The 13,615-nt window shown below is 37.5% G+C and overlaps 1 long non-coding RNA gene across 1 annotated transcript; it reads right to left on the reverse strand.

Moving 5' to 3' along the window:
- Window positions 1-11,161: 11,161 nt before the first annotated feature.
- Window positions 11,162-13,458, reverse strand: LOC144994890 (uncharacterized). Its single transcript, XR_013658571.1, has 3 exons — window positions 13,329-13,458; window positions 11,384-11,437; window positions 11,162-11,300 (listed from the first exon to the last, which is right to left on the reverse strand). It is a non-coding gene; the product is annotated as an uncharacterized LOC144994890 (long non-coding RNA).
- Between the last annotated feature and the right edge of the window lie 157 nt (window positions 13,459-13,615).

The raw sequence follows: 13,615 nt of genomic DNA on the forward strand, positions 1-13,615 counted from the left end.
ATGACTTGTCATCCCTGCCTTGTCCTAAAAACTGCAATGATTAATTCCATAAAATCCCCCAACCACACTTAGTAAAAAGGCAGGTATAGGAAATAGAGGGATAGATGGGAAATCTCAATCTTTCTAAGGGAGACCTTGACTCATTTGTATGACAACGAACCCTCATCTTTATTCAGCAATTATTCCATTTCTCACTGTGAAGATGCGTGTTGTGTTCTGTATGTATTTTCTGTAATTGTATAGTTATGTAAGCTTCGTCAGATACACAGATTTATTGCCAAGAGACCTTTTTCAAGAATATATAGTGCTGGTAACACATAGATGCTGAGTCTGCCTTTGGGTGTCATTGGGAAATAAAAATAAAATTAAAGTGTCAATGAAAGCACTGCCTAAAAAGAGAATTGAACTCCAAAAAAAAAAAAAATTAATAAGGTGTTCAAAAATTGTAAAAGAAAAAAAAAGTACAAACCAAGCTGAATGACTAAAGCTGCAGATTTATATTTGTCTTAGAAATGCTCAGGAAAAGCTCTTCCTGTTGTGAAAAGAGCACGGAAGGAGCTGCAGAGGATTTTGACAAAAGATAGGATACAAGCAGTCTACCTTGTTTTCCTCTTGCTTTTTCTGGCTATGCAAAAACAAAACAAGTAAACAAATGAGAAAGAAAACAGGAAATGTCATCCTTTAACTACTGTCACTTATGTCAGTGTTCATGTGAACACATTTTCTCAAGGCTTAAACCTGCTACTCTCACTGATACGTGGCCACATGAATATAGTCTCTTTAACACACGTATGGGTTTAAACCTGAGAAAAGGTTTTTGTAAGCATGTGACATTTAAAACTAAGAAAAATAAAAGAAAGTGCACATTTGTTATTCTGTATATACAGCTCTCCATCCAACCATCTTCTATGTTTTTGTGCAGGGTTATGGGGCTGCTGGAGCCTCTCCCAGCTGCTTTGGGGTGAAGGCACGGTACTCTGGACAATTTGCCAGTCCATCACAGGGTTCATCACAGGTACACTAAAGGCTCATTTAGAAACATCAATTAACCTGTGCATGTTTTTGGAAAAGCCAGAGTGCCTAAAGAAAACTCATGCGTGCAAAAACAGAAGATGGAAATTCCACACAGAAAGGACCCAGCCATTGCTGTGCCAACTAAGTGCCAACTACTACACCCCCATGGAGCCCTGACGAAAAACAAAACACTCAGTGAAATGATATCAGACCCAAAAGAAGCAGCTGTTGAGTTTGAATTGTTAACTCATGCACCAATGATGTACACGTTTAATGTTATCGTCTCAAGATGGACCTCGCAATAATAGAAAATCTATATAAGCTACAAAAGCAACATATCATTTATTTCTTTTTTTGCTAATAAAAAGTCTAGTGAAAAAACATCAGTCACTGCCTTTGTTCATGTTAGATTATAGCAGACAGTTGCACAAGAGATAAGAACTAAGGTGTCTTAATTATGTCCTTCTCCTCCAATTTCCAGATTCAGTTCAGTGGAAAGTTAACAGTTTCATTAATTAAATATCAGTCCACAAATGTTGCTTGAAGCCTTCAGCTGTTTTTATTTCCATGGAAATGCAATAATACCCAGCATTCCATTAGTCTGGCTTTGGCTTCCTGCTATTTAACAACAGATGCACAATTCTTTCCCCAAAGTCCTTCAGTCGGCTGCAAAAGTTTTTCCACATTTAATAAAGTCACACTAATTAGACATCAAGTAATATTTTCGCACAGCTTATAATGAAACTCAATCCACAGGTTGGTCTCGTTTTGAAACACGAGTAAGCCACAACACGGTTTAAAGCTGCCACAAAGTCCCTGCTCATCAGCTCAATCATTCTCAATTCTCTGTGATTTGACAACTTGTCCCAGAGCCAGCAGGTGAGATTTTGACTGATGTGGCTTTTGCAAAATTTGCTGCCACAAGAAACGATTCATTCTCCCAGCCGTGATCCTCAGTGAACGACAGTTCATTGCCAAAGAGCTGCGACGCGGGTCCTCCAGATTCTCTGAGGTGATTCCTGGCCCGTTTGCTTTTTGGGAAACCTCGCAGGAAGTTAGCAAAAAAAAGGTCGCCACGTCTGATTAGGCTCCATGGGTGGATGTGTTGCAGAAATACATTACTTAGCCTACATGATGATGCTGATAACACTGTTTATTGGCAATAAAAGACTTTGTAGACAGTCTGGGGCCAACAGCTTAAGTCAGCCATTGTTGGTTTTGAAAAAGGGAAGTAGTTTTTAGAAACACATTGAAGCAAATTAATAAAAACTTTATGATGTTTGATTGTCTTGTGGATTTGTCTTTGTATCTTTTTCACTTAGACATCTTTATCCATGCCAGACAATGAGATTACAGTTGTGTCATAACATGCTTCAGTTCATAGAAGCAATAAGTTTGACTAAATCATATCTAAACACGGTTTAGAAATGTCACCTTGATTAAGGTCATTATTTCTGAACCAAAACAAATCAACATATCTAACTATCAAGGTGTTGAAAGGTTGTAATTGTATGTCACACAAGGATATGTTACTGACATTCTGAATGGAGGCAAAAGGGAAAAAGTCAAAGATTTTGGTTAGTGTTGTCATGTGATTAATTTTTTTGTGCAATCGATTAATTATGACCTGTAAGTAATTAATCTAATCTCTTTTGAATTTAATCTAATGATTGCTGTGAAAAGCCTCATTTTGAGGTCATTTTAAATTTTATTTTACATTTGTGACATTGTGGCGCTGTAAAACATTAAAATACAACTAAAAAGTGGCTTTAATAATTTTTTTTTTTAATTACAACAGACTTTCAACTGGTATTTTTACATCAACAAGGGAGATTCTTTTAAATTTTGAACAACTGAGAAAAAAGGAACACATCGGGTCCAGAGTCCTCTAGTTTAACACATCAAAAAACAGTAGGAACCCTTTTAATACAAAAATATTGATAACAAATTCCTTATCATTGCAATAATACAGACATTAACATATCTTATTCTACAGTTTGTCACAACAGCAATACAGTAGAAAAGACATGAGGGATTTTACAGTTTTCTTTAACCTGTTTGGTGAATTTGATCATTTTGAAGACTGAGATGCAGCAGAAGAAAGGAGAGAACATGAGAAGGAGGAGGAGAGACATGAGGAGGTGACACCGGGGGGAGTCGAACAATTTAGACTTGGGGCTTTTTTTCTTTGACAAAAATATTTGCTTCATGATCTGGACAAAAACAAGCGCTAACAGGTGAACTTTCCTTCTGAAATGATTTCTTTAACTCCTCATAATTTTTAGAGGAGCGAGATTGGTGCAGGCGCTGTAGCTGTTACCATGACAACGCATCGTACAACATCGAAATAGCTCACTTATTGTGAAAAATTATTCAAACTTAAAGTGATAACAAGATTAAAGTACTACTAACTGTTTTACTATTTTTTTTCACAAGTGACCTATAAGCAGGATAATAGCCTTCAAGGAGTGCATCATCAGAAATTTGTGGATTTAGCAGAAGCAATCGTCCGACGTGAAAATGAGAGTAACCTGATTTTATAAAAGCATGCTAAGTTGTCTGTAATCAATTAGTTAATTATGATTAACACGATCTTTTGACGCCCCTAACTTTGGCTTGCTTTTCAAAGTCTGTCAGTTTATGTTGAGAAGTTTCCACTCTTGGTCTACATCAGAAGTGGGCACCGAGGGCCTCATTCCTGCATGTTTTCCAACATACCCTGCTCTGGCATGTTCTGATTGGCTCTACACACCTGAACCAGGTAATCAGCCGTGAGTAGGGCAAGACTATTTGGAAATCATGCAAGCACACATCGAGGCCTGGAATTGCCCACCCCTGGTCTACATGGAACTCCTGTACCATTAGTGTTCAGGATGGGGTTTTGATCCAAGGTTATTTGTTATTTACCAAATGTACAGGAAGTAACATTGAGTATTGAAAAATATCAAAGTTGCAGTACTTTCTGAAATGACTCAGAACCCTCAGGTATGATTAAGTTCAGGCAGCCCTGTTTGGAGACAATATCAAAGGTGATTGGTGTGATTATAACACATGCTTATGATAAACTAAAGTTCAGAAAAATGGCTGCTGATTCATAGTCTGCCTGATGAAAGAGCATATATGTAACATCATACTTTGGCAAACCTTCTTCTGGGGTAATACGCCTTTGATGAGGCTCATTAACCCCTCAGTTACCTCTCAATAGGCGTAGCCTGTGTTTACTGTCTCCTCATTTCTTTTTTTAGTAGAGAACAAGGTTTTGGGGTTTGCCTGCACAGCGTAAATCAGGTTTGCACACCTCCAAGCACATTATCACTCCCTTCCTCCAGCTCCTCTCCTCCTAAAAGTTGGCCTATGTATGCAAACCTCATCATGAAAACATTGTTAGGAAAAAGACATTTTTCAGGGAAATCCTCCTCAAATCCAGGTGAGTTTAATCCCCTATTCTGTCAAAAGATGTTGAAATCACATTTAACCCCTTCATGCCTGACTTATTTCCAATTACATAAAAACATATTTTTGTTTTGTTTAACATTCAAGGTGATGATTAAGTGGGAGTCCTGAATTTACATAATGGTACATGCCAATTAGCCACATATGGCATGAAGGAGTTCAGAAACAAAGAACAAAACGATTGTACACTGGTATGTGAGTACCGGTACACCAATCGAGAACAAACGTCTTCATGCAAAAGCTTCTATTCCCAAAGGGCATCCCCTCTAAAAACATGTCAAAATCGTGTCAGTGTGGTAAACATAGCTGTTCTTTCAGAGTCACGTTTTGGCTACATAAAGCACCTACGGTATACTGCATGAACATGTGGAATACGCTATGAAGACATCATGATGCATTATTTATGTCAAACTACTTCAGGTGTAAACTGCTGAAAAAACAGCATAAAAGGTTTCACATATTTCCTGTGTTGCACTGAAGCTAAAAAAAAATCTTAAGAGCCAGAGGTTTGAGCGTGTGAACAAACAGAAATCCTCCGAACGCCTTTTCCTGCACAATAATTTGACTTTAAGTTCTTTACACAGTTTTAGTTTTTCATGTTCTACTAAGTAAATGAATGTTTCCTGCAAAAACACAAAATAAAAGACCTCTTAACTCTTTCATAACATACTTTTATTTATAATTACATTTCCTGTGTAAAATCTGTAAGGAGAAGCAGCTGATGGTGTTTTTCCCCACATCAATCCTCTTACCTTCCTGTTTTTTTCCCCCCGTTTTTTTTTTTTTTTTACAGAGGGTGTTTGGCTGGATGCAAACGGATCCCACTGCTCCGTTATGTAACATTCCAGGAATAAATGCTCGGTGGTGGTGTGTAAAAGCTCCAGCACAGGTTTCAGGTAATTTGCGATGGTTGACATTTTCTTTAGGAATTTCATCCTAAATATTTGTCTAAACCTTGTCTGCATATTTAAACTATTTTAAGAAATGCATATCTTTTTGGAAGTGTGAAAAACGTTATTTATTTATTTATTTTTGGCTCTCACGCATACTTGTAGGAGAGAGAACAAAGGAAGTGTGAAAAGCCTCTACTTGTGTTTCAGAGCTAGAAAAAAAAAAGACTTCTTTTTTTTTTTTTAATACGTTTTTTTTTCTTCAGGTGTTGCCTTTGCTGTTGTCAGGTTGGGAAGGTCAGAGAAAAATGTGCGACCCTTTACAATGACAAACACTGATTTTTCCACACTTTTGAGGGCATAAAAAAATCTCTCTAATTATGAAAATCTGTTCACTGAATCCCATTTGTAAGAACAAATTGGACAAATTTATCAAACTCGATTTAACCTTGAATATACCTCAGAGCATCAAAAAATCTTTATGTTCCTTACAAACTTCTCGAATTATTACCATGACTATAAGATTTGAAAGATTAAATATGACTGCAGAGGATTTAGCGAGAGATTTACAGATTAAAACACTGTAAGACTTCAATCAGGTTGCCGAAGAAATTTTAAATGCAAAGACTCTTCTATGTATAAAAAAAAGTCAGAGTAGAGCTGGTTGGATGAAAAGTGCAAAGCACGCATTTCCTTACTGACCTTGTTGAATAGATTTGTGAAAAATAAAGACTGAATGAAGTTCAAAGCACTCCAAAAGCGTGTCTCCTTTAGAGGGCTTGCTCACAAACGGCTGCAAGCTCACCTCAGATGAGAAATAAACAGACCTGCTTAATTTAGCCCCAGAATTGTGTTCCTCAGAGGTTTGCCTGGTGGTCCATGTTCATCTCAGTAAAAAGGTTAAGATGTGATTACTGAACAGCCTGCAGATGGCTAAATACTTTTGCAGCTCAAGTTGCTATTTCAACTTCAAGGCCGTTGGTGAAACAACTCCCATCAGAATGTGGAAATAAAACCTCCAATCCAGCGAACAACTGGATTCACTTTTGTCTTAGCATGATTAAGTCATATGAGCAGTTTAATAGAAGTCATGGTGAATTCAGGTTCTTCTGTGAGGATGTTGAGGCTTTCAAAAGAATCTTACAGAGTCCTGGTGATTCTTAACTTTTATTCAAGACTCCATAAATGAAAACTTTTCATGTTCGCAGTTGGAGGTTGACCCAAAAACCGACTCCCAACTAAAATCTTCAATTTTCCAACATCTCGCTCAACTTCGAGAAGAACTGAATGAGCCTTAAGGTCCTGTTAGTTGATAAATGAAGATCTGGCTGTAATAATCTGACTGCTCTATTTTTACATGCAGTGATCAAATCAAACGTGTTTGGATAAAATAATAAAATAAAAACTTAGCATAATTAAAAAATACTGGTATGCAGACCTCTTTCTCCTCCACTGCATTCCTGCATCAACTTTCTGACGCATTAGTCTGCAGCCCAGTTCACCCACATAAAGCTCCTTTTTTCTCTCTCCATAAAATCCATGCAGGGTTGTGCAGAAGTGTCACTTGGGACAGCTTCACACGGTGCTCAACGGTGCAGCCACGAGCAGCTTAAATCTTACATTTTTAAGCTGCTCAGCAGTACGTGGTTGTTGTTGACTCATCCCTCACTTCATCATGCACAGGATTGTTGAAGACGCCTGGAGGGAGGCTCAGGGCTGCTTTATCTCGTTGCTTGAGTTGGTAAAGATGATGGATCTTAATCCAGTTGATCTTATTTTGCTGTTCCATAAATTTCATTTTTATACTAAGTTCCTGGAAATTATAGAACAATGCCAAAAAGTGAGTTAGAAGGAATCCATTGTTGAACAGTTACCTAATTGTGAAGTTGAACTTTAAATTCTTGTTAATATAGCTGCTTACTTGAGCAAAAGGAACAAAAAAAGGTTTATTAGAGCAGTGGAATGTGCAAAGCCACATGTCCTATTATTTTTTCCATGTCAAGTTTTTTTTTCTATATTTTTTGTTTGTTTTTATCCGCTCAAACAGGACAGCCCCCACACAGAGCCAGTTTCATTTATCGATTTATTCAATTTTTAAGTCTTCAGTTTGAATAAATGACTAGTGCAAAGATAATGCACTAGCCATTAACACTAACACAATAATACATGTAGATGTTTAGCATCTAAACTAAAGCAGATGTTTCTCTATGACTAATTGTAGACAGCAGAATTTTTTTTCATTTACTCTTGTTTCATCTGAAGAGTTCAGTTTTGTAAAAAAAAAAAACAACTTTTTTTTTAATTAGCCTTTTTAAGTCTCTTTTAACTCTATCTTTTTTTATATCAAAATTTGTTCAATTTATCAATAAAAAAATACTTCATGGTGGACTTGGCCTTTCCAGATGCTAAAGTTATTGAATGGATTTGTGGCATTAAGCCTTTATTTGCTTTTATTTTTATTTTTTTATTTTATGGTTCAACTTATTGCAATGCAGTAATCTTCCAACATTTTGAGAACTAAAATGTTCACTTTGTTTAAAATGTATTGTATTTATTACTATAAACTCAAACGATCTTTTGACTCTGAATGGTTTCTTTATTATCTTCAAAGTTATCCATCAACAATTATTTTCACCACATAACAAGGAGGAATCCTGTTAATTATTAGTATCTGCTTACTTCTGGGTAGCTATTGGATTATTGAGTTAATATTTAGAGCAACAGGAAAAAGCATGGTTTGGTCCAATCAGTGACAGAAGTGTGATCTGTCTATTTGCAATGACTTCATCCTTATCATACTGTGGTGGGTAATATTAAATGCTGCATTGTATAAATTCAGTATTATAACACGTCGGTAGTTAATATTCAAGGCATCTCTCTGCTGTGTAACATTCTCCCTTTGTCTGTATTCAGGAGAACAGCAGAGGAGAGGAGCTGAGAGCCTCTAGTGTGAGTGAGATGCTGAAAATGAAAATACTCAAGAGAAAAACAGCAAAAAGTCCAAGAGTGCAACTGAAGGATTATCATCACTGAAGTTAGAAAAAATTAGATTTTGTTGTAAATTTCATGATGAGATATCCCGCATTTCCTGGGTTATTTTAATATGTTAATTAAACATGGGTGCTGCTTTTCACCGCAGCGGAGTGTTTGGCCACTTCTATCAGTGGGATTCTGAGAGCAGAGAATATTTGGACTCTTTTGACATAAATGACAGTCTAAGTTGGCTCATGTCTGCAAAGTGTTTCAAGGTCTGCTCAAAAAACAGTCAATGCCAGTGCTCCACGACCAAGAATACGACTTAAACTTCTGATCACATGTATTTATCTCCTCAGTCATCCAGTGTAGAGGCGGATTCCTGTGAGGGAGCAGGGATGCTGTCAGACTTTTAGCTATTGCAACCTTTTTGGTTTCTTGTTTGCCATGCAATCTATTTTCTTTACCTCTAAGAATCTAGATCTAAAATCTACTCTGAACCCAAAGGTATGATTAATTCTGTTACTTCATTCATACAGTGATTCATTTATTTATTTAAGGTTGTTCTAAAAACTGAGAGCAGCAAATGCTGCAGGTTTAGGATATTTTCACTTTCTCTGTCTTGAAACTGCTTTTTTTCTAAGGTTTATTTGTGGTGCCAACATGCTAAAAAATAAAAATAAAAAAACAGTCAAAACATTGTTTTTGCCATAAGAATTAATCTTTCATAATTTCTACATTATTTTGTATATGTTAACACATATTACATTCAGATTTTTCTCTTTAAAATTGTGATCATTATTTATTGAAACCTATTTTTTGGTCATTATAGAGTTTTCACAACCCCATAAATTTTGAACCGTCAATTTCTTTGTGTGAAAAAGGTCTGCAGCCAGCCTTAAAGATGATGCTAATACACTGTTTGGCAGTTCAGAGCCGTCCAGTGAAGGATTCTGGTGTGACAGTCATCCTCCTCTGGGGGTCACAGATTGCGGAGTGAGTCATTGGGCTTGAGTCCATGATCAGCCACATCTGTCTCTGGACTTGGCATGCTCTGCCACTCAAAACCACCTTGTTAGAGATACTGCTTCACAGAGGAAGACAAAAATAATAATGCAACATGGATACACTTATGAATCTGTGTAGGAAGTCTGAGCTCAAGAGAAGAGGCGCTGCTTTTACACGGATGCGTGTAGGAATGAAGAAGCGTGAGCGTGTTGTTGCTGGATGCTTTCAGATACTGTGTTTGTTTTGCCTGGTGACAGCTGACATGTGCTGCTTCTGTAAGCTCCTGTTTCCCTTGTGTGTCCTTTCTTCCCACAGACCCACCTCCACCTACAGATCTTCAACAACCCCTAGCATTTGCTGGGGAAATTTGGGACCATCTGCTGGACTCCTTTGCTGTTCTACCCCTGAAGCAACAAACTTGAAGCTGTACACAAAACTCCCTGCCGTCCATCAGCATCTTACAACTTCACGTTCTAAATCTTAACTAAAAATCTTCATCTATTTTTCTTGAGAAATGCTGTGTTTTCTTTCAGGTTGTATTTTTCCTCCTTCTATGCACAACATGCTTGTTTTTCCAAAATGGATGCATTCCTAGTTTCTGAACTGTATCTTCATGTTTGCCTTTTTCATGCTGATCTCTCTGCTGCGTGTCTCTGTGTGCTTTATTTTTGTGGCCTTCTTTTTTGTTGAGAACACAAACCTGGAGCACATTTCTTTGCCAGGTTTTTTTGACATTATTTTGGAATTCCAGCACCTGAGGGCAATGTCTGATCGAGGTTGTGGGTGTTCCCTGAAAGGATCCTCACCAGGAAAAGTTTAAATTCAGAGGCGCTGATGAAGCCAAGAGGATATCTGTGTGTAGCAAGTATCAAAAGTCACTATCTTTACAGAAAATAAGCACTTCTGATGGATCAGTTCTAATCAAACCCAATGAATGTCCATTCAGCCTGCTAGTGGTAATCAATGTATTTTTAAGACTAATGGAAATGACCATGGGAAACCATCAAAAGCCAATTTTTACCTGAAACCTTTTTGCCTTATGATCACATTTTGTTACGTTCTTCTGTTCATGTTATATTTCTATGCATATATACAGTACAGACCAAAAGTTTGGACACACTTTCTCATTCAATTGAATGGGAAGTTGTGTCCAAACTTTTGGTCTGTACTGTATATATATATAAATATACATGTGTACATTTTTTATTATAAAATGAACATGACCGTAACAAACTTTGCTAGCTACAGTAGACGGAGCAACATGCAGCAAGCTTTGCTGACTCCGCATTCTAGGGTAAAAAGCAGATACTCCTGCCTACGAAGAACAACATCAAGTCTGTTTAAATTTATTAAGATGTTCAAGAAGTGTGTTGTGGATGTGAAGGATCCAAGACGTGGTGCCCAAAAGGAAATTTATACCAGGCAGCAGTGGATGCGCTTTATTTATCGGTAAACAACTGCTCGGTTTAGAAAGAATGGTGCTAGGATACTGTATTAAAAAATAGATCTAAAAACTGTTTTTCTAAGCTAAATATATTCTGAGTGAGATGTAACAGGAGTCATGATTTTGAGCACAAAGTAGCAGTTTCTCTGTATTTAAATAAAATCACATTTTGTAAATAAAACAATCTATTAAGAATGAACAGAGAGACCATCAGCCAGATGTTGGCAGGAATTTGCAGGTATTTTCACTCCATCTCTCCCAACAAAGAAACAGAGCACCACAGGAAGCATGCTGATTTCTTGTTTTCCTTTATAACGCGGAAGTTCTTCAGTGGGCCAGACTGTCCTTATGTAAATATGCTTGTACAGTTCACTCGCCGGGGATCTGCTCCAGCACAAGTTTCATGCAGACTAACTTCAAAGCCTATCCTGCATGCTGGGGGGGCCTGCTCCGGTCACTTCATGTTTTCTATGCATCATCAGAGGTACTCCTGTCCTGTAGGGGGGTTGAGACATGCCCTAAAATACCAGGAAAAAAAGACGGATTGTGGTAAAGCTATACAATAATAAATGCCTTTGTGGAAATAGGTACAATTAATCACCATTGTGGTGTTTTTAACATGTTCTTGTGGCATTCTTCTGATTATCTGGGACATCTATACAGAAAATTAAGGTTAAAATTGCATTTCCAAGTATTTCTTTATTCAAACCATTGTGAATCAGGAGCAGACGGAAAAAAAGCAGTTTGAAAAAGATCACATTTGCTAAATAGAAAATACAATCGACAGGGTTCAAGCTCCCAGCTCCGCTTCATTCTGATCCACTTGTAGACAACTAGATCTATAAATATCTTCCTTTTTTCTTTTCCGAGCTGAAATCTGAAAACTGTTCGGATGCATAGCTCCAGTAATGCATGCCATTTTTGCTGCACCGGTAATGTTAGGTTGGGGGCATGAGGGGCAGTAAGGTAGCAGGAGAGTGTGTAAACAGAGAGCTCTCAGCAACAGGGAGGGGAAAGGGGGGGCAGGAATGCTCCATGCAAACGATTCCGCCCACAACTCTCAAGTAATTGTCTAATGAATTACTGCCGCTCTGCAGAAACTATGTCCTAGAAAACGACACAGGTTTTACGATTTTGGCTAAAAACAGCATAATTATAATGAAAAGACCACTAGGAATGCTTTGAAAATAGATTTAAAAAGAATTTGACCAGAGCGGAACTTTAACATAATGTAGTTTTTAAGATAACATGATGTTGTTTTCTTAAAGCTCAACTCTAACTCAAACAAACCAGTTCCAGGGAACATTTTGCAGTTCCTGACAATCATCTATGACTTCGGCCCAATGTTCACCTTCAGGAAAGATTTATTTTATGCCTGAAAATAAAAACTTGCATCTTTATGCAGTATTGTCCTTAATTATGTTCTGTAATTATATAGACCTTTGAATTTACTTTGTGTTGGAAATCAGACATTCTTTCTACTTTTAAGGAGAGCATGAACAAAAATGTGGTTAATAAAACTTCTTGTTAAATGAGGCTGGACAGACAGTATGCTGCAATAAGCTGGGACTGCTGGAGGACCCTTTCCTTACAAGGAGAGCAAGTAAAACCTTTCCTTCACTCTGCTCTCCTTGTCATAAATGCATTCAAAATTTTCTCTCTATCTTTAGAATACCAGGTGTTCCAGTTTTGTGTGTTTCTTTCCTGTCCTTCCTCACACCAACTGGTGAAAGCTGATGGTATCCCCTTTTGATACTGCTGGAGATTACTTCCTGTTAGGAGGAAGTTGCCCCCCCTTCCACAATTGTGACAAGATTCCTTAGATCAAAAGATTTTAAAGAAATCTGTCGGCTTCTTAACCGTTTTTTTAAACAATACAAAAACAGAATACAGAAATAAATTCCTCTGCAAAGGTAAACCTTCCCTGACTTATGGGTTCATTTGTCTTCAAAATTTCATGAGGATCATAACCAAAAAGTTAACCTTCATTTGACCACTGACCAAAGACCACTGCTTTAATTTACTCCTTTTGTTGAGATGAGCTTAACCAAGACAAAATGAGATGAGAAAATCAGGTTAAGACAAGACAAGATGAGAAAAGGTGAGATGGGAGGATAGTAGATGAGATGAAATGAGCTGAAATTATATTAAATCTACTTCTCTTGCTGAGATAAGCTTAAATGAGTTCAAATAAAATAAGATGAGTCAAGATGAGACAAGTCGAAACTAGTCAAGAGGAGACAAGACGAGATCAGATGAGATCATTTTAATGGAGTTAACTTGGGTCAAGACGAGATGCAGAGAGCTGAGTTGAGTCAAGATGAGATGAAATGAGTCGAATCGACTCGAGTCAAGACAACACAAGATAAGATGAGTTTAGTTGAGATGAGATGAGACAAGAGGAGATGAAATTGATTCAGTCTGGAAAAGTCTTTGCTGAAGCAACAATGTGCAAAAACAAAAAACTTTCAAAAATTGAGAAAGCCTGATATCTAAAAGCATTTTTAAACATTGCAGCAAAAAGGTAAAAAGAATAAGGGTTTTACCTATTTACTTTTGGCTGGATATACGGTGTTCCTGAAAAACACACAGGGCATTTGTAAACATATGCCTTTGCAAACAGAGTTGAGGTATTTGATTTCCTTGAACACATTGCATTGGGTGCGTATTGCAGGGCTACTGGGAGCAGCACAGGTTCAACAGTCTAACATCAGCGGTAAGTAAAGCTCGGCAATGCTGTTCCTTCATGCTGCCTGGGTGGAGCAGACAGCTCTTAAAGGAGCAGCCCGGGGTACTTACGGTGCCATGAAGAGGGTGGGATTGGTTTTTCATC

This window comes from Oryzias latipes, chromosome 10 (genome assembly GCF_053564925.1).
Source record: "Oryzias latipes strain Hd-rR chromosome 10, Olatipes_Hd-rR_3.1".
NCBI classification, from domain to species: domain Eukaryota; kingdom Metazoa; phylum Chordata; class Actinopteri; order Beloniformes; family Adrianichthyidae; genus Oryzias; species Oryzias latipes.